Source organism: Scyliorhinus torazame, chromosome 17 (genome assembly GCF_047496885.1).
Source record: "Scyliorhinus torazame isolate Kashiwa2021f chromosome 17, sScyTor2.1, whole genome shotgun sequence".
Classification (NCBI taxonomy): Eukaryota; Metazoa; Chordata; class Chondrichthyes; order Carcharhiniformes; family Scyliorhinidae; genus Scyliorhinus; species Scyliorhinus torazame.
In genome coordinates this window covers 167429470-167456514 of record NC_092723.1, presented here as the reverse complement: position 1 = coordinate 167456514, position 27045 = coordinate 167429470, and the positions used below count along the sequence as shown (strand labels likewise).

At 49.0% G+C, this 27045-nt stretch overlaps 1 protein-coding gene, 1 long non-coding RNA gene and 4 other non-coding genes across 10 annotated transcripts in view; 5 read left to right on the top strand and 1 right to left on the bottom strand.

Moving 5' to 3' along the window:
- The window catches only part of traf7 (TNF receptor-associated factor 7), a 107382-nt gene extending 85288 nt beyond the window's left edge, over positions 1-22094 (bottom strand). Inside the window, exons 1-2 of one of the 4 annotated variants that reach the window (XM_072481597.1) lie at positions 21987-22063; positions 18237-18362 (exon numbers count right to left, since the gene is read on the bottom strand). The gene's annotated coding sequence lies outside the window, so the exon portion shown is untranslated. Of the gene's footprint in view, positions 1-12432; positions 12554-18236; positions 18363-19153; positions 19173-21986 lie in introns of those variants that run through there. The other 3 variants (XM_072481595.1, XM_072481598.1, XM_072481599.1) reach the window with 3 other exon arrangements.
- Positions 22095-22386: 292 nt separating this feature from the next.
- Positions 22387-25877, top strand: LOC140394384 (uncharacterized). Of its 2 annotated transcripts, none has more exons than XR_011935868.1 (7): positions 22387-22428; positions 23645-23736; positions 24093-24162; positions 24413-24483; positions 24686-24759; positions 25116-25216; positions 25729-25877. It is a non-coding gene; the product is annotated as an uncharacterized lncRNA (long non-coding RNA). The 2 variants fall into 2 exon arrangements; XR_011935867.1 differs by having other exon boundaries at positions 22419-22494.
- Positions 24266-24352, top strand: LOC140394651 (small nucleolar RNA SNORD60). The gene has a single exon (XR_011935949.1). It is a non-coding gene; the product is annotated as a small nucleolar RNA SNORD60 (small nucleolar RNA).
- LOC140394653 (small nucleolar RNA SNORD60) lies at positions 24531-24619 on the top strand. The gene has a single exon (XR_011935951.1). It is a non-coding gene; the product is annotated as a small nucleolar RNA SNORD60 (small nucleolar RNA).
- Positions 24961-25047, top strand: LOC140394654 (small nucleolar RNA SNORD60). The gene has a single exon (XR_011935952.1). It is a non-coding gene; the product is annotated as a small nucleolar RNA SNORD60 (small nucleolar RNA).
- Positions 25565-25654, top strand: LOC140394652 (small nucleolar RNA SNORD60). Its single transcript, XR_011935950.1, has one exon. It is a non-coding gene; the product is annotated as a small nucleolar RNA SNORD60 (small nucleolar RNA).
- Positions 25878-27045: the final 1168 nt, after the last annotated feature.

The window sequence follows — 27045 nt, the reverse complement described above, 5'->3', positions numbered from 1 at the left end:
CTGCCCTCCCTCACACACACTGCCCTCCCTCACACACACTGCCCTCCCTCACACACACTGCCCTCCCTCACACACACTGCCCTCCCTCACACACACTGCCCTCCCTCACACACACTGCCCTCCCTCACACACACTGCCCTCCCTCACACACACTGCCCTCCCTCACACACACTGCCCTCCCTCACACACTGCCCTCCCTCACACACACTGCCCTCCCTCACACACACTCACTGCCCTCCCTCACACACACTCACTGAGCTCCCTCACACACACTCACTGCCCTCCCTCACGCACCCTCACTGCCCTCCCTCACACACACTCACTGCCCTCCCTCACACACACTCACTGCCCTCCCTCACACTGCCCTCCCTCACACTGCCCTCCCTCACACTGCCCTCCCTCACACTGCCCTCCCTCACACACTGCCCTCCCTCACACACTGCCCTCCCTCACACACTGCCCTCCCTCACACACTGCCCTCCCTCACACACTGCCCTCCCTCACACACTGCCCTCCCTCACACACTGCCCTCCCTCACACACTGCCCTCCCTCACACACACTCACTGCCCTCCCTCATACACACTCACTGCCCTCCCTCATACACACTCACTGCCCTTCCTCACACACACACACTGCCCTCCCTCACACACGCTCACTGCCCTCCCTCACACACGCTCACTGCCCTCCCTCACACTCACTGCCCTCCCTCACACACGCTCACTGCCCTCCCTCACACACGCTCACTGCCCTCCCTCACACACGCTCACTGCCCTCCCTCACACACACTGCCCTCCCTCACACACACTGCCCTCCCTCACACACACTGCCCTCCCTCACACACACTGCCCTCCCTCACACACACTGCCCTCCCTCTCACACACTGCCCTCCCTAACACACACTGCCCTCCCTCACACACACTGCCCTCCCTCACACACACTCACTGCCCTCCCTCACACACACTCACTGCCCTCCCTCACACACACTCACTGCCCTCACTCACACACACTCACTGAGCTCCCTCACACACACTCACTGCCCTCCCTCACGCACCCTCACTGCCCTCCCTCACACACACTCACTGCCCTCCCTCACACACACTCACTGCCCTCCCTCACACACACTCACTGCCCTCCCTCACACACTGCCCTCCTTCACACACTGCCCTCCCTCACACTGCCCTCCCTCACACACTGCCCTCCCTCACACACTGCCCTCCCTCACACACTGCCCTCCCTCACACACTGCCCTCCCTCACACACTGCTCTCCCTCACACACTGCCCTCCCTCACACACACTCACTGCCCTCCCTCATACACACTCACTGCCCTCCCTCATACACACTCACTGCCCTCCCTCATACACACTCACTGCCCTTCCTCACACATACTCACTGCCCTCCCTCACACACGCTCACTGCCCTCCCTCACACCCGCTCACTGCCCTCCCTCACACACGCTCACTGCCCTCCGTCACACACGCTCACTGCCCTCCGTCACACACGCTCACTGCCCTCCCTCACACACACTCACTGCCCTCCCTCACATACACTCACTGCCCTCCCTCACATACGCTCACTGCCCTCCCTCACATACGCTCACTGCCCTCCCTCACACACGCTCACTGCCCTCCCTCACACACGCTCACTGCCCTCCCTCACACACGCTCACTGCCCTCCCTCACACACGCTCACTGCCCTCCCTCACACACGCTCACTGCCCTCCCTCACACACGCTCACTGCCCTCCCTCACACACGCTCACTGCCCTCCCTCACACACGCTCACTGCCCTCCCTCACACACGCTCACTGCACTCCCTCACACACGCTCACTGCCCTCCCTCACACACGCTCACTGCCCTCCCTCACACACACTCACTGCCCTCCCTCACACACACTCACTGCCCTCCCTCACACACACTCACTGCCCTCCCTCACACACACTCACTGCCCTCCCTCACACACACTCACTGCCCTCCCTCACACACACTCACTGCCCTCCCTCACACTCACTGCCTTCCCTCACACACTGCCCTTCCTCACACACACTGCCCTCCCTCACACACTCACTGCCCTCCCTCACACACTGCCCTCCCTCACACACACTCACTGCCCTCCCTCACACACACTCACTGCCCTCCCTCACACACTGCCCTCACTCACACACACTCACTGCCCTCCCTCACACTGCCCTCCCTCACACACACTCACTGCCCTCCCTCACACACGCTCACTGCCCTCCCTCACACTCACTGCCCTCCCTCACACACGCTCACTGCCCTCCCTCACACACGCTCACTGCCCTCCCTCACACACGCTCACTGCCCTCCCTCACACACGCTCACTGCCCTCCCTCACACACGCTCACTGCCCTCCCTCACACACACTCACTGCCCTCCCACACACACACTCACTGCCCTCCCACACACACACTCACTGCCCTCCCACACACACACTCACTGCCCTCCCACATCACACACTCACTGCCCTCCCACACACACTCACTGCCCTCCCTCACACACACTCACTGCCCTCCCACACACTCACTCACTGCCCTCCCTCACACACACTCACTGCCCTCCCTCACACTCACTGCCCTCCCTCACACTCACTGCCCTCCCTCACACTCACTGCCCTCCCTCACACTCACTGCCCTCCCTCACACACTCACTGCCCTCCCTAACACACTCACTGCTCTCCCTCACACACACTCACTGCCCTCCCTCACACTCACTGCCCTCCCTCACACACTCACTGCCCTCCCACACACACACTCACTGCCCTCCCACACACACACTCACTGCCCTCCCACACACACACTCACTGCCCTCCCACACACACACTCACTGCCCTCCCTCACACTCACTGCCCTCCCTCACACTCACTGCCCTCCCTCACACTCACTGCCCTCCCTCACACTCACTGCCCTCCCTCACACTCACTGCCCTCCCTCACACTCACTGCCCTCCCTCACACTCACTGCCCTCCCTCACACTCACTGCCCTCCCTCACACTCACTGCCCTCCCTCACACTCACTGCCCTCCCTCACACTCACTGCCCTCCCTCACACTCACTGCCCTCCCTCACACTCACTGCCCTCCCTCACACTCACTGACCTCCCTCACACTCACTGACCTCTCTCACACTCACTGACCTCTCTCACACTCACTGACCTCTCTCACACTCACTGACCTCTCTCACACTCACTGCCCTCCCTCACACTCACTGCCCTCCCTCACACACACTTACTGCCCTCCCTCACACTCACTGCCCTCCCTCACACACACTCACTGCCCTCCCTCACACACACTCACTGCCCTCCCACACACACACTCACTGCCCTCCCACACACACACTCACTGCCCTCCCACACACACACTCACTGCCCTCCCACACACACACTCACTGCCCTCCCTCACACTCACTGCCCTCCCTCACACTCACTGCCCTCCCTCACACTCACTGCCCTCCCTCACACTCACTGCCCTCCCTCACACTCACTGCCCTCCCTCACACTCACTGCCCTCCCTCACACTCACTGCCCTCCCTCACACTCACTGCCCTCCCTCACACTCACTGCCCTCCCTCACACTCACTGCCCTCCCTCACACTCACTGCCCTCCCTCACACTCACTGCCCTCCCTCACACTCACTGACCTCCCTCACACTCACTGACCTCTCTCACACTCACTGACCTCTCTCACACTCACTGACCTCTCTCACACTCACTGACCTCTCTCACACTCACTGCCCTCCCTCACACTCACTGCCCTCCCTCACACACACTTACTGCCCTCCCTCACACTCACTGCCCTCCCTCACACACACTCACTGCCCTCCCTCACACACACTCACTGCCCTCCCTCACACACACTGCCCTCCCTCACACACACTCACTGCCCTCCCTCACACTCACTGCCCTCCCTCACACTCACTGCCCTCCCTCACACACACTCACTGCCCTCCCTCACACTCACTGCCCTCCCTCACACTCACTGCCCTCCCTCAAACTCACTGCCCTCCCTCACACTCACTGCCCTCCCTCACACTCACTGCCCTCCCTCACACTCACTGCCCTCCCTCACACTCACTGCCCTCCCTCACACTCACTGCCCTCCCTCACACTCACTGCCCTCCCTCACACTCACTGCCCTCCCTCACACTCACTGCCCTCCCTCACACTCACTGCCCTCCCTCACACTCACTGCCCTCCCTCACACTCACTGCCCTCCCTCACACTCACTGCCCTCCCTCACACTCACTGCCCTCCCTCACACTCACTGCCCTCCCTCACACTCACTGCCCTCCCTCACACTCACTGCCCTCCCTCACAATCACTGCCCTCCCTCACACACACTGCCCTCCCTCACACACACTGCCCTCCCTCACACACACTGCCCTCCCTCACACACACTGCCCTCCCTCACACACACTGCCCTCCCTCACACACACTGCCCTCCCTCACACACTGCCCTCCCTCACACACTGCCCTCCCTCACACACTGCCCTCCCTCACACACACTCACTGCCCTCCCTCATACACACTCACTGCCCTCCCTCATACACACTCACTGCCCTTCCTCACACACACACACTGCCCTCCCTCACACACGCTCACTGCCCTCCCTCACACACGCTCACTGCCCTCCCTCACACTCACTGCCCTCCCTCACACACGCTCACTGCCCTCCCTCACACACGCTCACTGCCCTCCCTCACACACGCTCACTGCCCTCCCTCACACACGCTCACTGCCCTCCCTCACACACGCTCACTGCCCTCCCTCACACACGCTCACTGCCCTCCCTCACACACGCTCACTGCCCTCCCTCACACACGCTCACTGCCCTCCCTCACACACGCTCACTGCCCTCCCTCACACACGCTCACTGCCCTCACTCACACACACTCACTGAGCTCCCTCACACACGCTCACTGCCCTCCCTCACGCACCCTCACTGCCCTCCCTCACACACACTCACTGCCCTCCCTCACACTCACACACTGCCCTCCCTCACACACTGCCCTCCCTCACACACTGCCCTCCCTCACACACTGCCCTCCCTCACACTGCCCTCCCTCACACTGCCCTCCCTCACACACTGCCGTCCCTCACACACTGCCGTCCCTCACACACACTCACTGCCCTCCCTCACACACACTCACTGCCCTCCCTCACACTCACTGCCTTCCCTCACACTGCCCTTCCTCACACACACACTGCCCTCCCTCACACACACTCACTGCCCTCCCTCACACACTCACTGCCCTCCCTCACACACTGCCCTCCCTCACACACACTCACTGCCCTCCCTCACACACACTCACTGCCCTCCCTCACACACACTCACTGCCCTCCCTCACACTCACTGCCCTCCCTCACACTCACTGCCCTCCCTCACACACACACTGCCCTCCCTCACACACACACTGCCCTCCCTCACACACACTCACTGCCCTCCCTCACACACGCTCACTGCCCTCCCTCACACTCACTGCCCTCCCTCACACATGCTCACTGCCCTCTCTCACACACGCTCACTGCCCTCCCTCACACACGCTCACTGACCTCCCTCACACACACTCACTGCCCTCCCTCACACACACTCACTGCCCTCCCTCACACACACTCCCCTCCCTCACACACTCACTGCCCTCCCACACACACTCACTGCCCTCCCTCACACACACTCACTGCCCTCCCTCACACACACTCACTGCCCTCCCTCACACACACTCACTGCCCTCCCTCACACACACTCACTGCCCTCCCTCACACACACTCACTGCCCTCCCTCTCACACACTCACTGCCCTCCCTCTCACACACTCACTGCCCTCCCTCTCACACACTCACTGCCCTCCCTCTCACACACTCACTGCCCTCCCTCACACACACTCACTGCCCTCCCTCACACACACTCACTGCCCTCCCTCACACACACTCACTGCCCTCCCTCTCACACACCCACTGCCCTCCCTCTCACACACCCACTGCCCTCCCTCTCACACACCCACTGCCCTCCCTCTCACACACCCACTGCCCTCCCTCTCACACACTCACTGCCCTTCCACACACACACCCACTGCCCTCCCTCACACACACCCACTGCCCTCCCTCACACACACCCACTGCCCTCCCTCACACACACCCACTGCCCTCCCTCACACACACCCACTGCCCTCCCTCACACACACCCACTGCCCTCCCTCACACACACCCACTGCCCTCCCTCACACACACCCACTGCCCTCCCTCACACACCCACTGCCCTCCCTCACACACACCCACTGCCCTCCCTCACACACACCCACTGCCCTCCCTCACACACACCCACTGCCCTCCCTCACACACACCCACTGCCCTCCCTCACACACACCCACTGCCCTCCCTCACACACACCCACTGCCCTCCCTCACACACACCCACTGCCCTCCCTCACACACACCCACTGCCCTCCCTCACACACACCCACTGCCCTCCCTCACACACACCCACTGCCCTCCCTCACACACACCCACTGCCCTCCCTCACACACACCCACTGCCCTCCCTCACACACACCCACTGCCCTCCCTCACACACACCCACTGCCCTCCCTCACACACACACACTGCCCTCCCTCACACACACCCACTGCCCTCCCTCACACACACCCACTGCCCTCCCTCACACACACCCACTGCCCTCCCTCACACACACTGCCCTCCCTCACACACACCCACTGCCCTCCCTCACACACACCCACTGCCCTCCCTCACACACACCCACTGCCCTCCCTCACACACACCCACTGCCCTCCCTCACACACACCCACTGCCCTCCCTCACACACACCCACTGCCCTCCCTCACACACACCCACTGCCCTCCCTCACACACACCCACTGCCCTCCCTCACACACACCCACTGCCCTCCCTCACACACACCCACTGCCCTCCCTCACACACACCCACTGCCCTCCCTCACACACACCCACTGCCCTCCCTCACACACACTCACTGGGACCTGCGCATCACCTGGGAGCCTTCCCAGAGCCTTGTGGGATTTCAAACTCATGATGTCACGTCGCCGCTCAAAAAAAGTGCAGATTTTGGAATTTTTCAGTTTTCGGATAAGGGATGCTCAACCTGTAATATCAAGATCCCAGTCATTCCTTGTGCAAATAACATAAGGAATATGAAGTAAAGCTAGACAAGATGATACATTATTCATTAGCCGGTAATAAACAGACTAATAAACAGAATAACAATAAACTGTTCCTCTTGATTATCCATACAATTGGAACTCACTTATTATACAACAAAAAAAGTATTTAAAGTAAGCCCTTTTCCCCTCAACATTTCCTGGATTTAAAACTTCTAATTACCACCAATTTGTTACACCCAGATCCAGACTGCTACCTAAATATTTAGTGTATGTCTTGAGAGTATAACTGCACTGCTCCAACACCATTAATCTTACTGTTTGTGCTTCAGATAAAGCATCTACAACAATCAGCTCTTTTGTCTACAGGCCAATGTTAACAGATCATTATTTTTAAACCACAGATGAGCAATTCTGACCAGCAACCGAACTTGATGTCTGTATGTTTTACAGATTAATTTTCAACCTGGGTATCCTTAACAGTATCTGAAAACAACAATCTTATTCTAACACACAGGACTTCAAATACAGACAACGGCCTACCCTCAGAGGGTGGTATGAAGGTAATCTGGGTAGTCTCAATCCAGCATTGCATCCACATGACAAAATCACAGTCCGGCAATCTCTCAGAGAAATCACAAGGATAGTGTTAACTTAGGATATGAAAATAATTTCAGTCATGAGTTGATGGTATTTTTCGGAGTTAGCTTTCGGGTATGATATATAGTGTATATTTTTAGGCAAAATAATGAAAGATTCAGGCATTTTCATATTTCTGTTTAGGCTCCCAGAGAGTTGATCTGAAATAGTTACATATGACTGCAAAACTTATTTAAATCAGTCTATTTTCAGTGTTTTTGTCTTGTTAAAAAGTATAAGATGTAAATCACTGGGCAGCACGGTAGCACAAGTGGATAGCACTGTGGCTTCACAGCGCCAGGGTCCCAAGTTCGATTCCCTGCTGGGTCACTGTCTGTGCGGAGTCTGCACGTTCCCCCCGTGTCTGCGTGGGTTTCCTCCGGGTGCTCCGGTTTCCTCCCACAGTCCAAAGACGTGCTGGTTAGGTGTTGGCATGCTAAATTGCCCTTAGTGTCCATAAAGGTTAGGAGGGGTTATTGGGTTATGGGGAGAGGGTGGAAATGAGGGCTTAAGTGGGTCGGTGCAGACTCGATGGGCTGAATGGCCTCCTTCTGCACTGTATGTTCTAAGTTCTATGTTCACTCACTGATATTCTCAGGACCCATAAAATTTGGCCTTCTGCCATTGTCAAAATGTAAATTTTTTGAACATTGTGTTAAAATCATCAGCAGCAGTACATGGTGCCCTACACAATATCAATACCTTTAATTTGCAGCAATGCTGCACGCTAACATGATGTTAACCCTGGATAATAAACCACAGAAATTAAAATAGTTTCCTACCACACACATTATATATAAATACACCAACCATTGTTAGCTCTGCAGTGCACCTTCTTGGAGAAGAGATGTAACTGCATTGTGACAAGTTTTTACAGACAGTGTCTATTATAGACGTGCACACAGGAATTTGTACTGATAAAAGATGTCCAGAAGTCCACACGAGTGTAAGAATTTAATGTGACATGATGGAGACTTCCAAATTCTGATTTACATTACTAATTGACTTCCCATGACACTGAATATTATGAGTTAAAACTAAGTGTAAGAACGTCAAGCATAGTTAGAGGTTGGGAAAATAATTGCACAAAAGCGAAATGGGGGGGGAAGAGAAGGAATAAAAATGGTCGACAAAATGGTAGAGGAGGGACAGAGTGTGGGAGTAAGGTGGTAGTTACTTTCGAAATAACTTCAGCATCTGACCAAACATGTTACTAGTACAGTATTTTTGTTTCAGGAGTATTTTTCACATTTTCTTCTTTACAAAGAAAGCCGTGTTGTTTTGTGTAAAACAGGTAATATCTTCACAATCATAATGTTTTTAAGGTTCTGTGATTCAGGAGAGTTTAGGCTGTGAATTATTACTTCCTGGTTAAGGGACTTTCCCTTTGGACCATTACAGGCTGAACTTATTTGTCACTTTTCATGATCTATGAACATTGTTGTTGGATAATGATACATCTTTTCTAAGTTATCAGTAAACTGTTCTCTCTGGTCACTCCCCATGTCTTCACTAAAATAGGCACGGAGTTGCTTTTGTGAAGTGGAACAAAAAATTGCTTCAGCTGAGATAGTTATAAACAAAGTACATTTTACCGAAAGCTGTGTTATATTAATGTAAACTGCAAAATTGGGCAACAGCTGCAAATCAAACATTCTTATGAAAATACATTGCATCAAATTGCAGCACTCTTTCGAATCTAAAATGGACTGTTTGTTGAGCATAATTTTGCAACATTTGAGATTTATAGACAGCAGGTCTTACACTTAAAGCAAGGAAACAATGGATAGAAAACCTACTTATTTTCAATTAAATTTCCATCTTTTATTTTCTGTGGAATATTAAATACTTACTTTTATAGGATTTCAATCTGGTGAATAATATTTATTATTTTTACATGAAATGTGATGTACAAATAACATTCTTTTCACTTTCACTGATAGGTAGGAATTCATAAAGTCTACTAAATTAAGATACTGAAATACATAACTTCATGGAAATTTGTAAGTAGAATAAACTTGTAAAAAATCATCCAGTACACTATGGGCTAATCAAACGTTATACCAACAAAGGATAGAAACTATGGTTCTTTGCAGGCATTCCCACACAAATGTCTGTATGGTCACAGTCAAGTGGAGCTTTCAGATATCGGGTTCAAAACAATGCAATTATCATATGCTAATAGAAATCAAAATGTGTTTTCAAATTCAATAAAGTAGTTAGAAGTCAGGCCTCACAAAGGTGGAGGTGAACAAGGAAAATTTTCACCCCTCCTTTTATACCGTGTGAAATCTAAACAGCATTTCCTGGTTAAAAACAATCATTTTTAATGTTTGTAAGTAAAATATGGCATCCATAGGAATTTATGCCATGTCATGAGTTTGTATCCTGAGATAGACCTCATGGCACTTTATTGTAAGGAGCTGCTCCATCTGTAAGCCAGCAGACATCACTTTCTTGTTTTCTGTATTTTGTAGCATTATTTAGCTGCACTCTGTAGGTAGCGGGTGAGCTATAATTTGCAATGCCCTGCTAAGGGTACAAGGAAGGAACAATAAAATTTGATATTTTGAAAATGTTAAATGTTAAATGGTAAAATAGGCTGTTTTGAAAGATAAATTGGAAGAGATACTTTGCAAGAAGTAGGGTAGAGATTACACAGAGTATGATTAAAATGGGAAACCATCGTTTTTCGCCATTTCTTTGGTGGATCAATGAAATGTTTCCACCAGAAAAATCAAGAAAGAGCCATTTATATTGATTTAAGATCAGGGGCGTCATTCTTCGACCCCCCGCCGGGTCGGAGAATGGCCGTTGGCCGCCATGAATCCCGCCCCCGCCGAAGTCTCCGCTCCCGGAGATTGGGCGGGGGCGGGAATCGGGCCGCGCCGGTTGGCGATTCTCCGGCCCGGATGGGCCGAAGTCCCGCCCAGGAATTGCCTGTCCCGCCGACGTAAATCAAACCTGGTATTTACCGGCGGGACCAGGCGGCGTGGGCGGGCTCCGGGGTCCTGGGGGGGGGGGGGGGGCGCGGGGCGATCCGACCCCGGGGGGTGCCCCCACGGTGGCCTGGCCCGCGATCGGGGCCCACCGATCTGGGCCTGTGCTGTGGGGGCACTCTTTCCCTTCCGCCTCCGCTACGGCCTCCACCATGGCGGAGGCGGAAGAGACTCTCCCCACTGCGCATGCGCGGGAAACTGACAGCGGCCGCTGACGCTCCCGCGCATGCGCTGGGAAACTGACAGCGGCCGCTGACGCTCCCGCGCATGCGCTGCATTTCCGCGCCAGCTGGCGGGGAAACAAACGCCATTTCCGCCAGCTGGCGGGGCGGAAATCCCTCCGGCGTCGGCCTAGCCCCTTAATGTTGGGGCTAGGCCGCCAAAGATGCGGAGCCTTCCGCACCTTTGGGCCGGCGCGATGCCCGTCTGATTGGCGCCGGCTTTGGCGCCAGTCGGCGGACATCCCGCCGTTGGGGGAGAATTTCGCCCCAGCTTCTGATCCCTGGTTCAGGTCAGTACAAATTCCTTTTTAAAAAAATATAGTGACTGATTTTGGTGCAGAGTCACACTGTGCAGAAGCCAAGGATATTTAACGCAACATCAAATGGCCAGAATTTAATTTTTTTTTTTTAAATCTTTATTGTCACGAACACTGCAATGAAGTTACTGTGAAAAGCCCCTAGTCGCCACACTCCGGCGCCTGTTCGGGTACACAGAGGGAGAATTCAGAATATCCAAATAACCAATAGCACTTCTTTCGGGTCTTGTGGGAGGAAAACCCGGAGGGAACCCACACAGACACAGGGAGAACGTGCAGACTCCACACAGACAGTGACTCAAGCCTGGAATCGAACCTGGGACCTTGGAGCTGTGAAGCAAGTGCTACCCACAATGTTCCGTGCTGCCCACACACAGGTCACAACAACAATGTAACACTAGTACAGTATCATTGAATGGAAGCAACCCAAAATGGCACCAATGGAATGGCAGCTATCGGGCACTTTTCATGAGGGGTTCTCTGATGGAAGTAATATATAATAATGGAAACAAAATACAACTTCAAACAGCAAAGGAACAAAGTTAAAACCAATGTTACAGAAATAAACAAACCAAAGCAAAGACAAGAAATGATTTGTCAATAATTCATTTATACCACCTTCATGGAGTGGTGCCTGAATTCAAAAATGACAATAGGATGTGACAGCAGAAGCCCAGGATAGATAACATAATCGCATTGATAATCAAAATGCGTCATTGCCATGGTGGTCCAAGTTTATACCCAAACTACATAAGTATAAGGCGGTTGTTAAGACTAGGAAGATAGTTAAATCTTTGATCCGAAGGCGTTTTCAAGAAGTCATCTACATTTCTGCATGCCACCAGTATCTTTGGATTATTTTTTTGAACTTTAAAGTGCTCTTATGCTAGTTTTGGAACAAGTGGTCCATTTTAAAGACGATGCAGAAAATTTATTGGGTGGGATTCTCCCAGCTCGGCACCGAGCCGGAAAATCCCCGCAAACGGGTCACGCCATTGGCGCCGGTGTGGTACCAGTTGCGGGCCGCTCTACGCGGCCGGCCCGCCGATTCTCCGGCCCGTATGGGCCGAACGGCCGTAGGAAAAGGGCCGAGTCCCGCCGGTGTCGTTCTAACCTGCTCTGAGCCGACGGGACCTCGGCGTGCAAGGGTCAGGTGGCGGCCTGTGGGGTGGAAGGGGGGGTCCGATGTGGCCTGGCCCGCGATCAGGACCCACCGATCGGCGGGCCGGCCTCTGTGGCTGGGGGCCTCCTTTTCTACGCGCCGGCCCCTGTAGCCCTGCGCCATGTTGCGTCGGGGCCGGCACGTTGAAGGCCACTGCGCATGCGCGCATTGGCGCGGCACCACTGCGCATGTCCTCATCATCGCCGGCGCAACTGCGCACGAGCCAGAATTAGACATGGGAGCAGCTCTGCCGCGGGACTGGAGAATCCCGCCTATTGAATTTTATGAAGTATTAGCACAATTTATAAAGCGTCAGGTTGCTGTAAAATACATCACATAATAAAAAAAATGCAGGGGCCCTCTGACAGGAATCTGAATCTCACATAATGCTTTGGAAATTACATTAACTTGGAAATGACAAAGAAGGAGATTCTTTCAACCTTTAAGTAGAAATAAATGACATAGCCCTGGGAAGGCCAAGATTAAAAAAAGAAAAACAAAAAATATTCAATAACAGGAGCCAAGAGCAGATAATTTATCAACATAAAATTATTTCCTTTAAAATGTAAATGTCACTTTAAAAATAAATCATTACATGGACAATGAAAACAAAAACATTTTAAAATTAAAACTAGCAATTTTTTCAGAGCTTCTAAATTTGCTGTCCTCTTCACAAAGCCAAGTCCATTACATATGATGCTTAGCATTAAACAGTGGGTTACAAATTAGAACTGGTGAGAGAACTGGTTTTCCAAGCCTAGTTTTGAAGAGCTGATAAGTAGCAAGAAACAATTGAGTCACACACGTGCCAGGCAATGACCATCTACAACAAATCTAACCATCTCCTTGATATTGAATGGCATTACCGTTGCTGAATCAATCAACAACCAATTCCAGAAACTTAACTGGACCATCCACATAAATACTGTGATAACAAGAGCAGTTCAGAAGCTGGGGGTCCTGCAGCAAAATGCTTACTAATGCCTGCCTATCATCCATCTCCAAGGTCAGGAATACCCTCTTCTTTCTTGGATTAGTGAAGAAGCTTGACACTCAAGAAGCTTGACACCATCCAAGATAAAGCAATAATTTGATTGCTTCCATCCACCACTTTAAACATTTTGTTTATTCTTCCACAAGATGTGGACTTCGCTGGTAGACCAGAATTTACTATAGATCCCTAATTGCATGGGAAGGTGGTGGTGAGCTGCCTCTTGAACCACTGCAATCCACATGGTATAGATACACCTACGGTGCTGCTATGAAGGTAGTTCCAGGATTTTACATAGCGACAGTGCAGGAATGGCAATATAATTCCAAGTCAGGGTGATGTGTGGCTTGGAGGGTAACTTGCAGATGGTGGCATTCCCATGCATCTGCTGCCCTTGTCTTTCTAGTTGGTAGAGGTGGAAGCTTTGGAAGGTTGTTGAAGGAGCCTTGGTTGAGATGCTCCCTCCACTACTGATGCACAGTGGCAGCAGTTATGTAGAAGGGACTTTAGAACAAAGAAATGTACAGCACAGGAACAGGCCCTTCAGCTCTCCAAGCCCGTGCCGACCTTGCTGCCCGACTAAACTACAATCTTCTACACTTCCTGGGTCCGTATCCCTCTATTCCCATCCTATTCATGTATTTGTCAAGATGCCCCTTAAATGTCACTATCGTCCCTGCTTCCACCACCTCCTCCGGTAGCGAGTTCCAGGCACCCACTACCCTCTGCGTAAAAAACTTGCCTCGTACATCTACTCTAAACCCTGCCCCTCTCACCTTAAACCTATGCCCCCTAGTAATTGACCCCTCTACCCTGGGGAAAAGCCTCTGACTATCCACTCTGTCTATGCCCCTCATAATTTTGTATACCTCTATCAGGTCTCCCCTCAACCTCCTTCGTTCCAGTGAGAACAAACCGAGTTTATTCAACCGCTCCTCATAGCTAATGCCCTCCATACCAGGCAACATTCTGGTAAATCTCTTCTGCACCCTCTCTAAAGCCTCCACATCCTTCTGGTAGTGTGGCGACCAGAATTGAACACTATACTCCAAGTGTGGCCTAACTAAGGTTCTATACAGCTGCAACATGACTTGCCAATTCTTATACTCAATGCCACGGCCAATGAAGGCAAGCATGCCGTGTGCCTTCTTGACTACCTTCTCCACCTGTGTTGCCCCTTTCAATGACCTGTGGACCTGTACTCCTAGATCTCTTTGACTTTCAATACTCTTGAGGGTTCTACCATTCACTGTATATTCCCTACCTGCATTAGACCTTCCAAAATGCATTACCTCACATTTGTCCGGATTAAACTCCATCTGCCATCTCTCCGCCCAAGTCTCCAAACAATCTAAATCCTGCTGTATCCTCCGACAGTCCTCAGCGCTATCCGCAATTCCACCAACCTTTGTGTCGTCTGCAAACTTACTAATCAGACCAGTTACATTTTCCTCCAAATCATTTATATATACTACAAAGAGCAAAGATCCCAGCACTGATCCCTGTGGAACACCACTGGTCACAGCCCTCCAATTAGAAAAGCATCCTTCCATTGCTACTCTCTGCCTTCTATTGCCTAGCCAGTTCTGTATCCACCTTGCCAGCTCACCCCTGATCCCGTGTGACTTCACCTTTTGTACTAGTCTACCATGAGGGACCTTGTCAAAGGCCTTACTGGAGTCCATATAGACAACATCCACTGCCCTACCTGCATCAATCATCTTAGTGACCTCCTCGAAAAACTCTATCAAGTTAGTGAGACACGACCTTCCCTTCACAAAACCGTGCTGCCTCTCACTAATACGTCTATTTGCTTCCAAATGGGAGTAGATCCTGTCTCGAAGAATTCTCTCCAGTAATTTCCCTACCACTGAAGTAAGGCTCACCGGCCTGTAGTTCCCGGGATTATCCTTGCTACCCTTCTTAAACAGAGGAACCACATTGGCTATTCTCCAGTCCTCCGGGACATCCCCTGAAGACAGCGAGGATCCAAAGATTTCTGTCAAGGCCTCAGCAATTTCCTCTCCAGCCTCCTTCAGTATTCTGGGGTAGATCCCATCAGGCCCTGGGGACTTATCTACCTTAATATTTTTTAAGACACCCAACACCTCGTCTTTTTGGATCTCAATGTGACCCAGGCTATCTACACCCCCTTCTCCAGACTCAACATCTACCAATTTCTTCTCTTTGGTGAATACTGATGCAAAGTATTCATTTAGTACCTCGCCCATTTCCTCTGGCTCCACACATAGATTCCCTTGCCTATCCTTCAGTGGGCCAACCCTTTCCCTGGCTACCCTCTTGCTTGTTATGTACGTGTAAAAAGCCTTGGGATTTTCCTTAACCCTATTTGCCAATGACTTTTCGTGACCCCTTGCTTAAGTTCCTTCCTACTTTCCTTATATTCCACGCAGGCTTCGTCTGTTCCCAGCCTTTTAGCCCTGACAAATGCCTCCTTTTTCTTTTTGACAAGACCTACAATATCTCTCGTCATCCAAGGTTCCCGAAAATTGCCGTATTTATCCTTCTTCCTCACAGGAACATGCCGGTCCTGAATTCCTTTCAACTGCCACTTGAAAGCCTCCCACATGTCAGATGTTGATTTGCCCTCAAACATCCGCCCCCAATCTATGTTCTTCAGTTCCCGCCTAATATTGTTATAATTAGCCTTCCCCCAATTTAGCACATTCATCCTAGGACCACTCTTATCCTCGTCCACCAGTACTTTAAAACTTACTGAATTGTGGTCACTGTTACCGAAATGCTCCCCTACTGAAACATCTACCACCTGGCCGGGCTCATTCCCCAATACCAGGTCCAGTACCGCCCCTTCCCTAGTTGGACTGTCTACATATTGTTTTAAGAAGCCCTCCTGGATGCTCCTTACAAACTCCGCCCCGTCTAAGCCCCTGGCACTAAGGGAGTCCCAGTCAATATTGGGGAAGTTGAAGTCTCCCATCACCACAACCCTGTTGTTTTTACTCTTTTCCAAAATCTGTCTACCCATCTGCTCCTCTATCTCCCGCTGGCTGTTGGGAGGCCTGTAGTAAACCCCCAACATTGTGACTGCACCCTTCTTATTCCTGATCTCTACCCATATAGCCTCACTGCCCTCTGAGGTGTCCTCCCGCAGTACAGCAGTGATATTCTCCCGAACCAGTAGCGCAACTCCGCCTCCCCTTTTACATCCCCCTCTATCCCGCCTGAAACATCTAAATCCTGGAACGTTTAGCTGCCAATCCTGCCCTTCCCTCAACCAGGTCTCTGTAATGGCAACAACATCATAGTTCCAAGTACTAATCCAAGCTCTAAGTTCATCTGCCTTACCCGTAATACTTCTTGCATTAAAACATATGCACTTCAGGCCACCAGACCCGCTGTGTTCAGCAACTTCTCCCTGTCTGCTCTGCCTCAGAGCCACACTGTCCCTATTCCCTAGTTCTCCCTCAATGCTCTCACCTTCTGACCTATTAGTCCCGTGCCCACCCCCCTGCCATACTAGTTCAAACCCTCCCGTGTGACACTAGCAAACCTCGCGGCCAGGATATTTATGCCTCTCCGGTTTAGATGCAACCCGTCCTTCTTATACAGGTCACATCTGCCCCGGAAGAGCTCCCAGTGGTCCAGATAACGGAAACCCTCCCTCCTACACCAGCTGTTTAGCCACGTGTTTAGCTGCTCTATCTTCCTATTTCTAGCCTCACTGGCACGTGGCACAGGGAGTAATCCCGAGATTACAACCCTCGAGGTCCTGTCTTTTAACTTTCTGCTTAGCTCCCTGAACTCCTGCTGCAGGACCTCATGCCCCTTCCTGCCTATGTCGTTAGTACCAATATGTACAACGGCCTCTGCCTGTTTGCCCTCCCCCTTCAGGATGCCCTCTACCCGTTGGGAGACATCTTGGACCCTGGCACCAGGGAGGCAACATACCATCCTGGAGTCTCTTTCATGTCCACAGAAGTGCCTATCTGTGCCCCTGACTATAGAGTCCCCTATTACTATTACTCTTCTGCGCTTTGACCCTCCCTTCTGAACATCAGAGCCAGCCGTGGTGCCACTGCTCTGGCTGCTGCTGTTTTCCTCTGATAGGCTATCCCCCCCGACAGTATCCAAAGGGGTATACCTGTTCGAGAGGGGGACAACCACAGGGGATTCCTGCACTGACTGCCTGCCCTTTCTGGTGGTCACCCATTTCTCTGCCTGCACCTTGGGTGTGACCACATTTACATAACTGCGATCTATGACGCTTTCCGCCACCTGCATGCTCCTAAGTGCATCCAATTGCTGCTCCAACCGAACCATGCGGTCTGTGAGGAGCTCCAGTTGGGTGCACTTTCTGCAGATGAAGCCATCCGGGACGCTGGAAGCCTCCCGGACCTGCCACATCTCACAGTCAGAGCACTGCACCCCTCTAACTGACATTGCGTCAATTAATTAAAATTAAAATTAATTTTTAAAAAAATATATATATTTTTTTTTAAATTTCAAAGTTACTGTTAACTATCTGTTTCCTAGCACTAGATTTCTAATAGAAATGTGAAAGCTAAATATAGTACTCTCCGATCTCTGGCTTAGATATCCCTCTAAATTATAATTAAGTAATTATGTTTAATTAGTTACCAATGCTTAATTTTTTTAATTTAGTGTAGATTCCCAACCAGCCACTCAGGCCACAGCTTTTCTGTGATGTCACTTCAGTTTCCCCCCGACACACACAATTTGAAAAAGGTATAAAAGTAAAAATGAGTAATAATCACTTACTTACCTTCTTACCCTCTGAGTGTCTTAGATGTTCTCAGGTTCTCTCCCTGACAGAGACTGCTCCTCCTCCTCCGATTAGTGTGCGGATTAGTTGCCCGCTTAAGGGTATTCATTTTATCTAGCTGCGTGGCTATATTTTATAAGAAAGGCACTTGCTAAAGCATGCTGGGAATGCTTGACTATATTTTAACACTGCTTTTGAACGAAAATAAGTAGATCAGGTAACGTAAACAAAATACTGTTTAGTATTTTGGATTCGGCCTTATTATAACACATTGTCCTCCGAAAGATAACTAAACACGTATGAGAATTGTTTTTAAACCAAGGGCAAAACATTAATATTTCCTCTTGCATATGTTTCCAAGGTTTATCTCTTCAAAGTTGTTTATTTCACACTATGAATATAATGGTTTTCAACTGTATAACTCAGAGTACTGTGGAATGGCTATATGGCCAGACCACGGCCCTCTCCCAAATATTTGTGTCAATTAAATTTCCTTAATCGAACCTCGAAGAATTTGTCTTTATTATAATTTCCACAACAATTTACAAGATGCACTGTAGCAACTCACCAAGACAATACCTTCCAAACACACTACCTAGACTTGCCAGCAGCATTCCCATCCCAAGAACAAATAAAACAAGTTACAGTTTAAAGAGCAATGGAGCAGCAAATGGTTGAAATATCTTTGAAATAAAATTCCACAGATTCCATTGGACTCCAGAACAAGTTCTACAACTGCGGAGTATAAATTAGTGCAGCACCTAAAAAAACAAGTAATGGTGCAATGGAAAGCAGTTGAGATAGTGGATTGTGGCTATACATGGATAATTTCATGGTAGTTGTATTACTGTTCAAGCTGGAAAGTTTGATCTGGATGCATGCCAGCAGAATGCAGTCTGCAAAAGGTAATTTATTACCTGTCTGCTCATCTGGATGTCCAGACAAGTAAAATTCTTCTACTGGAGCGAGCAGAATGACTGTGGATTCAGCTGGCCGTCACTGCCATTTGAAAAATTAAACTAAAATCACAACAAAGTCATTTAATAGCAGAATTTGTAGATGTAAGCTGTCTAGTGCAAACTGCAAGTCTACATTTTTGGAAAGCACATGACCAAAAATGTATAAAGGAATTTGTAAAATTACAGTATGAAAGGATAAGCTGTAAATGGTAAAGACAGGGTGGCTATAAATGATAATTAAATTCACTAGCTGTTGCAATATCATAGTTAGGAGGTCCCTTTTGCTTGCATAATTTATCAACATTCTTGACAGGGAAATATTAATTAACGATAAAAAGGCTGGAAGTATTGTGGTCTCTGTATGATAGTCAAGAGAATGAACAACCAATTGACTGATCAGATGAATAATAAATGGCATTTACAGTCATAAATTGCAATAAGTGGCACAATAGAAAAAGGTCCTAAAGATGATCATTACCATTCCACAATGAGGGTAACACTGGAGAACCCATGGCTGCAACAGTTGAGCAGTTGCTAAATCATGGGACATCATAACTGCTCAAAGGGAACACGATGTTTAACCAGAAACACAACACTTAGAGGACTGGACAAATTACTCCTGAGCGAGACAACACAATATTCAGTGGCTAGTAATCACCTTTCTGCTCTCCAAAGAGCTGAAACATTGTAAATAAGAAATGCTGATCAAAGATTTAACAGTAGTTAGCAGAAACTCACAAATTCAGTTTCACTGGACATTTTGGGGGAAAAAATTAGGAACCTCATTGAGAAAGCATGCCGCACAGAATTCATTCGCTGTTTCAAGATTATATTAGAGTGGATTCTGATCAAGAAATAGTATTGTAGCTAGGTATTATAGCTAACTTTTCCTTTTAATTGTTTCAGTAAATCACTGTGAAAAGATGGGGAAATCCTACCCAGCAGCAATTTTATAAAGTTGATCTATTTTAAAGTATATTTATCCCTACGGGGTTATGAAGAGTATTCACATCCTAAATTGACTTTCAATTGATTGGATCCTTGTTCATAAATGAGTAGGCAAATATTCTAAGCGATATAATTCATGTCTCTATACACAGCAATTTTAAGGACAGAATTGACTAATGTCTCAGTATTTTCCGTACTGTATTTGGTTTACAGAGGATTAAGGCAGTAAACTATCCAGTGTCAAACAAGTAAAAGCGGACGCTGGAATCTGAAACAAAAGCAGAAAACACTGGACAATCACAGCGGGTCTGACAGCATTTGTGGAGAAAGAACGAGCTAATGTTTTGAGTCTGGATGGCTCTTTGTCAAAGCTAGAGAGAACTGGAAATGGGGTCAGATTTATACTGTATTGGGAGGGGTGCGTGGAGCAGTGTGGATGGATAGGGGGCCAGCGATAGGTGGAGGTTGACAAAGATGTTGAGGGCAGAAGACAAAAGGAATGTAATTGGGGTGATTGAATGTCAGGAGGGTGCTGTGTCAGACAGGCTTTGTCCTTGGGTTCTATTGGCATTTGTTGGGCAATTTGCAATACAGCTGTTTTAAGGGATATATGTAAAATCATTCTTCACTTGCAAATTACACATACGAATAGACTTCCTTTTATATTTTTGCAAAAATGTTAAAACTCTCTACTTAAAGCATTCTGCTTCCTAAACACACCATGCACCTTCCTTAAATCAGATACATACGTTTTTTTTATCATTTGCATTTTGTATATGGCCTTTAATTAAGTTAAAACACCCCCATAATAGCGTTTTACAGGAGCTTCTTCGCACACATGGAGCAGGTGGTCAAAGGGGCATCTTAAAAGGGGAGAGAAGCAAGGGTGCTTTCTTTAGAGATGGGAATTCCAGAGCTCAGATTACAATTTGAAGACGCACAACACAAGGATCCCTGACCAAGATAAATACGAGGAGTCGTGTTACTGCCACAGCCCGACCGGTGAACGGTAGGTTGGTCAGACGACTTATTTGAATGCAAGTCAAGTGGGAGGGACAGGTTTGTGTCTCACATGCATGCAGCAGGCTGGCACTGTGCCAGCACAGTACCTGCTGTTTGTCTGACAAAGGTCGGATTGTGGATTCCAGTCTGGCGGCAAGAGGGGTAATGGAGGCAGTCTGTCTCCTCTGATAATGATGATGGGGGGCAGGATGTCTGCCCTGATAATGGGGATGGGGGGGCCAGGATGTCTCCCCTGATAATGGGGGGCAGGATGTCTCCCCTGATAATGGGGATGGGGGGGGGGGGCAGGCTGTCTCCCCTGATAATGGGGATAGGGGCAGGATGTCTCCCCTGATAATAGGGATGGGGAACAGGATGTCTCCCCTGATAATAGGGATGGGGGGCAGGATGTCCCCCCGATAATGGAGATGGCGGGGGACAGGATGTCACCCCTGATGATGATGGGGGGGGCAGGATGTCTCCCCTGATAATAAGGATGGGGGGGGCAGGATGTCTCCCCTGATAATGAGGATTGGGGGGGGGGGGGCAGGATGTCTCCCCTGATAATGGGGATGGGGCGCAGGATGTCTCCCCTGATAATGGGGATAGGGCGCAGGATGTCTCCCCTGATAATGGGGCTAACATATTCAGTCCGTCAGGCCGGGTCCCTCCTTCCCCCTTTTGGAAGGCCACTTCTCGGACAGATCGCGTTGACAGATCAGCCGCCAAGCCCGGGTCCATTTTCCCGACGCTCCGGTCGCCGCCGTTCAACTCCACTGCGCGAAAAGTACTCCCCTCCGCACGGAAGCAAGAACTCCTCTCGCCCAACTTTTACTCTTACCCGCAAATGGTGACGGTTGACATTTTCACACACCGTCCGGCAGTCCACCAACTGACAAGAAATTTCAAGGAACTAACGAACGACCGAGACGGCTTTGGGGGGGGGGGGGGGGCGAGCTTGCACGCATGCGCGGGGGCGGAGAGCAGCTCGGGAGCTGTCGTTTGCCGGCGCTGCTGCAGGGGGCGGCCAGCGGCCGGCCGGACTACATTACCCAGCGGGCCGCGCGGCGTGGGCGGGTAGAGAGACCGGGCGCCGCCCTCGCTGGCCTTAATTGGATAAAACCGGTCGGACTATACCCGGGTACGACAACCATTGGTCAGACGAGGTGCCTGTCATCACCGCCCTCCAATGGTCATGCCGGACAGCGGGTGACTGACAGGGGGCACGGTACATTGCCGAAGGTGCGAGAACATTCGCTCTTTCGGCGGGAGGCTCCGAGGAGGTATGTTGGTGCTCGCAGCTCTGCTTGTTCTCGGCGAGGCGTGCGTTTCTGATCGCAGATAAATCGGTAAACGTTTTTATTTCGAGGGCGTGGAAATCAGTCGGGATGTATTTTCTGTTTGAATTTATAAAAAAAACAGTGCTTTACAAGAGGCGAGGCCGCGTGCTCGGAGCGGACAGCCCCCGGCTCGGCCTTCCCGGGGAAGTTGTAACTGGCTCTTTTCTCAATGGCGTCCTTTTCTTTAGGCGTATTTTCGACGGTGTTTCGCTTGGAGTGGGGTTCGTCTCGCGCGGGGGGGGGGGGGGGGGGGGCAGGTTAGGCAATGCCCGGGCCTGGGCACTCGACTGCCCCGGGGAGCCCCGGCAACAAAGTCCTGGGGCTGGGATGGTTCGAGTTGCAAGAGCCAGGCGAGCGCTTGGTCGGTGGTCTTTTATTCTTCGGCGTTTCAAGTGTTGGAAAATGAGATTAGAAGAGGTAGGTGTTTGAATGCCAGCACGGCCGAATTTTCTCTGCCGTGTATGAACTGCAACCCTTTGTGCTGGTTATGCTTCCAGCTACCTGAGGTTCTCTTTCTCTTCTTTCTCTCTCTTCCCCCCCCCCCCCATTGAGTCCCATTTGTGGGGTGACCCAACTATATTTTTAAAAGGGGACACTTGGGCCTGGAGGGACCCTGTGTGGGAAGTCATTGTACACCTGTGAGGTGGTAAGACGTTAGTGAACCAGTGGAAGAGCTCGCTCGCTGATCCTTGTACCGCTGCCACCGCCATATGATCTGTATCGACTCCTGATATTGCCATTGCGTGCATCTTACTGGACAGCCCTAGACACTGATAACATACTGAGGCACTGTGAAGAACCCAGGACCTGTCCTGAGGTGGCCTTATTGAGGGCAAAACATAGATGACCGTTATGGAAAATCTGGGACGGGTTGGTAACCCTCTGCAAATTTGGTGAAATGCTGTCTTGGTGTTGAGGGTGGTTGAACTGTGACCTTGCTGCTCTTGTCTGTAGAATCCCTGCAATGCAGGAGGAGGCCATTCAGCCCATCAAGTCTGAACCGCCCCTCTGGAAGGACAGCCTAAATTGCCCTTGAGGTTGGGCATTAAATGAATTGAGGTCTCTCTGAAATGCGAGCTGAATCCACTTAATGTTTATGTACCTGGGTGGGAATTTGTGCTGCGGAGGGATGGACTGATGCATTTTTATCTGTTTCCAGGTGCCCTTTGAAAACTGATGGAAGAAATTGTTTTTAGACCTCTGGGACACAGGCCAAAATGCATTATATGCCTTCAGATTGACATCTGTACTGTAAGTTAGTCTGGAGGCTTTGTGTGGGAGAGGGGTGGAGGATTTTGGGTGTTGCCCTGCTGTGTTTAATCTATTTCTGCCTATCCTTTAACTGTCAAAAGAACCAAGTGTTTTCAATAAATTTTAACAGTTTAGCTTGGCTGAAATCGTTAGCTTTCATGTTGTCAGTACACCTGTTATGGGCACTGACCAAGATTCTACTTGCCTGTTCAGAGTTGTTTACTTGATTGCGGAGTCTGATGGAACTGTATCTCTTTCTTGCATCTCCAATGAAAGTAGCAACACTTGATTATTGATTTGTGGCTGAGGCTTAATTTTAAAGGCAGTGTGATTCAGAATTACTGTTGTCATTTCAGGGTAGGAGTGATAAGCTGCTGGTGAAACAGACTGACTAACATTTCTGCAAAATGTCATTACTGAAAACTGGTAAGAAATTACATTTAATTGGAGGACTTCAGAATCCAGCATGGGTTTAACGGGTGTGTATTTTAGTAGAAGGTTTTTCTTTTTAAGGACTTAACAAATGTTGAGCCTGTGATGAGCCTTACTCTTCTGACATCTCCAATGAAAGTGTTGCTTAAAGCAGCACTTGATTATTGTTTAATGGCTGAGGCTTAATTTTAAATGCAGTATGAATTAATAATCTACTTCAGATTACACTAATGTGTCATTTCAGGCTAGTAGTGATAAGGTGCTGGCGAAATGCTGACTGCAACATCTCTGCAAAATGTCTGGTACTGAAAACTGGTAAGGAGAAATTACTTACTTGGATAATTTTAAGGACTAAAATGCTGAGCCTGTGATGAGCCTGGCTCTTATTCTGACATCTCCAAGGAAAGTTGCATTAAAGCAATGCTTGATTATTATTTTGTGGCTGAGGCTTAATTGTGAAACCAGTGTAAATTAATGATGGTTCCACTTGAGCTCACTGTATCATGGGTAATTTCAGGTGAGGAGTGAAACTTTTGATGAAGCCCTGGCAGTAACAGCTAATGATTTTCCTGCACTGCTGTCTATAAATAGGTAAGGATTAATTACTTTTAATAGGATGATTTCTCCGTTAATCTAATCCACAATTATGCATTGCTCACTTAATGGGCTTTGCCATTGTGTATGTTTGAGGTCAGGTGGCCTATTATTCAGTGGCCATCTTAAAGTATTAAGTACCGTACCATTATGGCAGAAGTAAATTGCCTTTTTAACAACTTGACTAATGTTGTGTTGAGCTGATGATGAGCCTTCTATTTCTGACATCTCCAATGAAAGTGTTGCATTAAAGCAATGCTTGATTACAGTTTGTGGCTGAGGCTTAATTTTAAAACCAGTATAAATTACTAATTGTTCTATTTGAGCTCACTCTGTATCATGGGTAACTTCAGGCACGGTGACTGCTGGGTCATTTCAAGAACCGGGTGACTGCTGATGAAACACTGGCAACAATATCTAAGAAGATATTTCAACAGGCAGTTACTGAGTTGTGGTGAGTGTTAAACCTTTTTTTAAATTTAGAGTATCATTATGACCAATCCACCTACCCTGCACATGTAATTCTAGCTGTGCTGTTGGTGATTTTTATTTGAGTAGGAATAGCATCATGTGAGGGGACAGTTCTACAGAGGTACTTTAATATAGAACACCATTCTTCACTCTTGGTATTTGTAAGATCAATCTTTGTTTTACAAAACCAAGTTAGATTGGATTTCTCCCAACAATGGATACATACATTTGTACTATAATGCAGTAGTACTCAGCAGGGATGTTATGGCATCAAGAACTACTGCTGTCAATTAAAGGGCTGCACTTTGGAACTTACAAAAATATGAGCATGAGCCTATGATGAGTCTTTATATTTCTGACATCTCCAATGAAAGTGTTGCATTAAAGCAATACTTGATTACACTTTTTGTGCCTGAGGCTCATTTGTATTTAATTTGTGTGACATAGAATTGGAAGCACTTGATATTACTAACCCAAATGCTTTAATTGTTACAGGTTATAGATTTGACTGGGTGACTCCTAGAACATGTAACATGGCAGATTTGGCTGGTATCTAATTGCCACACAGCTATTGGGACCATGATCATCAAAGATGTATCTTCACTTGTATTTTGATATGATAAATAAATAGATTGTCATTGTCATTGAAGATGTCTTCATTTTTTTAAAGTGTCTGCATTAACTTTCCTCTAGTGGTACAGTTGGCAATATTAGCTTGGTCTGCCCTAAAAAGCACTATAAACATTCTGTTAACTAGTGCCTTAGGACAGATGACTTAGGATAAATGGTTTATTCTTTGTCATAAATGATTTCTTATCTAAAAATGCATGACTAGATTGGATGAGTGATCCAATCATTGCAAAATGTAATTCAACAAGCTGAGGTGAAATAGCCAAATGTTCAACAATTCAACTACAGCAGTGATTTAATGCCTCTATTTTAAATTCCTTTACTATCTGGACTGGGATTGCCCAATCACATTTATCACTGGATTGAAGGGAATGGGTGCTGGAATTGTTATGAATGGCTACAGTACATGGTTTGGAAGAACCTACTAACCTTGTGTCTTCGTGCTATATTAAGTATTATGGCAATTTGCTTGCACAATTGAGTTGAATTGAGGCAGTGGTGGATTTGACTTGTAGAATCCCTACAGTGCAGAAGGGGCGATTCGGCCTGTCGAGTTTGAACTGACAAGCAGGCCCACTCCCCCACTCTGTAAACCCACTTAACCTACATGTCTTTGGACACCAGGCCAATTTTAGCCAATCCACCTAACATGTGCACCTTTGGACTGAAGAAACCAGAGGAAACAAACGCAGACGCGGGGAGAAAGTGCAAACGCAATCACCCAAGGTCGGAATTGAACCGAAGTCTCTGGCGCTGTGCACCAGCAGTGCCAACTACGGTGCTATCTCATGGTTTGGTGGATATTTTAAAAGTTTTTCACATTCGATGGGTTGATAAGTAAATGGGTGGTATGAGGTTCATATGGAGCATAGGTGCTGGCATAGACCAGTTGGCCATGGTTGCAGTGGTAGACTTGTTTCATTTACCTGGGTTTGATTCCCAGCTTGTGTCACTGCGGAGTCTGCACGTTGGTGTGGGTTTGAATTTTTGTTGTCACATGTACCGAGGAACAGTGAAAAGTATTTTTCTGCACTCAGATCATTAAATACATGAAAAGGGGAAAAAAATAATTGTAGTGCAACACTGTAACAATGTAACTCCATAAACACCGGCACACAGGGTGTATAGTGTTAATGAGGTCAGTCCATAAGGGGCTGTTTAGGATTCAAAGAAGCTGCTTCT